Source organism: Galeopterus variegatus, unplaced genomic scaffold, assembly GCF_000696425.1.
Source record: "Galeopterus variegatus unplaced genomic scaffold, G_variegatus-3.0.2 Scaffold4417, whole genome shotgun sequence".
In the NCBI taxonomy this organism is placed as follows: Eukaryota; Metazoa; Chordata; class Mammalia; order Dermoptera; family Cynocephalidae; genus Galeopterus; species Galeopterus variegatus.
In genome coordinates, this window is record NW_007730528.1 from 273,359 (window position 1) to 275,965 (window position 2,607).

Below are 2,607 nucleotides of genomic sequence, written 5' to 3' on the forward strand. Positions count from 1 at the left end.
TAGGACATTAGGTCTAATCTAATATTAAGTGATGGCAATTTAATCTTATCTTCATATTGAGGAAAATATATAGTCAGGATTAAGGATTTTATTAAGGTTACTGTTATTGGAGATGTATCACCTATGAAAACCTTAATTCCTACTACAACTAAACCAAAGTCTGACTCAGTTAAAGAGGCATGGCAGGGTGTGATTAAGAGGAATGAGAGAGACTCATCAATTAAAGGCCTCTGTATGTCCCTTTCTTACAACACCTGAGATACTTACTGGTGGAAGCAGCTGGGGGACAGAGGAGATTCTAGCGCAGAAGCATGGACAAGGCTGAATTCTTACAAGAGGAAAGATACCCTGCCTGCCCAGCCTACCTTGGCAAACCAGTGTACCTGAAGTGTGGTGCATACTCTGCCTCAACTGCATCAATTCACTGCAGAAGGAACCCAGTAGAGAGGATTTATTTTGCTATTTCTGCGTCTTGGCCTCTCAGAAGAATGACATCAGGCCCACTCAGCAGCTGGGGAAGCTGGTTGCCACCATCAATGAACTGGAGCCTCATCTGAAAGCCATTCTACAGATGAACCCAAGGACGTGGAAGATCCAAGTGGATGTGACCTTAGATGTTGACACAGCCAACAACTGCCTCATGATTTCCAATGACCTGAGGAGCATCCAATATGGACGTTTGAAGCAGAACTTGCCATTGCTTGATCAGAGATTCAACATGCACCTCATGTCCTGGACTTCCCTCCTTTCACCTCTGGCTGCCATTCCTGGGAGGTGGACATGGGAACAAGCTCAAAATGGGACCTGGGAGTTTGTAAAGAACTTGCTCATTGACAAGGACAGATCTAACTGACTCCAGAGCTTGGATTCTGGACTGTGAGTTTGAGGGGTGGAGGCTACTTCTATGCCAGCCCAAGGCATCCAACTGCCCTCTGTGTGGACCCTGAGTTACACCAAGTGGGGATTTTCCTGGATATGGGCATGGGAAACACTTCCTTTTTCAACATTGAAGATGTTTCCCACTTCTTTACATTCACAAGAATTTCTGCTGCAGAGTCACTGAGCCCATCAATTCCATCTAATGGTGATCAGAGTGTCCTGAGTATCTGTCCTGTGATGAACACAGCCACTGCCGAATCTCCAGTCCACCCTATGGAGGACAAGTAAACCACTGCAGAGAAACATGAATAGAAAATTATTTAGTGGTTAGACCTAGGAACTTTCTGCTTGTTATAAATATTATACAAAGTCACAGCAGAAAAATACAGAATGTTCTATGATGTAATTAACCTAATTATATTCATTAGAATATAAATTGAGTTTCAAGTGTTGATTATTGTCACTGTCAGATTCGTTGACTTTTGTGTTTACATTTTGTTTCCTATAGATATGTTCTGTTTTCTTAGATCGGTTTCCAAATGTTTTACTTCTTCTTTCTGTAAGTTCAACTTCATGGATTGTGGAGGTTATGAATTAAATAAAAATTTGGATGTGAAAAAAAAGAATTAATCAACTAATGATATAAATATATGATTGTTATAAATTCTAAGAGTAAGAGATAAAATCATGCAGTTCAAGAATTGACCTAATCAAGGAACCTTTTCCGGGAATATGATGCTTAAGTGGAGAAATTAAAAATAAGCAAAAATTAACCATATTAGAGGAGAGGTGAAAATTTTCTGCAGGACAGCAGCATGGGCATAGTACCTGAGATGAGAAGGGTCATGATATCTCATCACAAAACTGTCCCTACATTTTAATGTGGTTAACAGCTACCTGCACACTATTTCTTTAGACTAAACCATGTCCTCCAACTGTTTATGTAAATAAAGTTTTATTGGAACACAGCCACACCCTTCATTTGCATATATTATATGCTGCTTAATTCACTAAAAAGGCAGAGCTGGGTAGTTGTGACAGAGAGACTTTTTAGTACACAAAGCCTAAAATATTTATCATCTGGCCCTTTGTCAAACCCTGTTATAGGACTTTTGATCAGGTATGCAAAACATTGGTTGTATGAGATTGCCAAATTTTGCAAAACCTTGGTCACTGGGACAAGTTTTATCAAGAAACATGTGACTAAATTAAAGACTTGCTTCCTAGAGTATTAAAATTTTTTTCCAAGGGTACCAGAAGCCTTTCTTCAAATAAAATTGTAAGTAGACTCCCAAAGTATCAATCAGATTGAAGTCAAAAGCCAAGGTTATTTTGGATGGCAGAGGAGGTAGGAGAGCTGAGTCCCTTATGGTGTCATGGGCACCTACAGCAGTCATCCTGCTTGATGTCTTGTTATCTGAGAAAAGCAAGTTCTATGTGTAAACCACAATTAATCTGGTTTTCCATTGTTTTAAATTGAAGGCAATTCCAACTGATATACTTATTCTATTTCATTGAATGTTGTAAAAGCACTAAGAGGAAGACAAGATTATTATCTCTGACACTTGCAGTAAATATATTCTTTAAAATCCTTGTTTGGAGAGTAGCTGTAAAGACAGGACCTATCTACAAGTTTCATTAAAATTTAAAACTTTATTTTGCTGAATAGGCTAGAAAACAATTATCTTGCATTCTTTTTTTTTTTTTTTTTTTTTTTTTTTTTTTTGT

General features: G+C 38.2%; 1 pseudogene; it reads left to right on the forward strand.

The window, feature by feature from the left end:
* Nucleotides 1-311: 311 nt before the first annotated feature.
* Nucleotides 312-1,191, forward strand: LOC103603057 (annotated as a pseudogene).
* The last annotated feature ends 1,416 nt before the right edge of the window (nucleotides 1,192-2,607 follow it).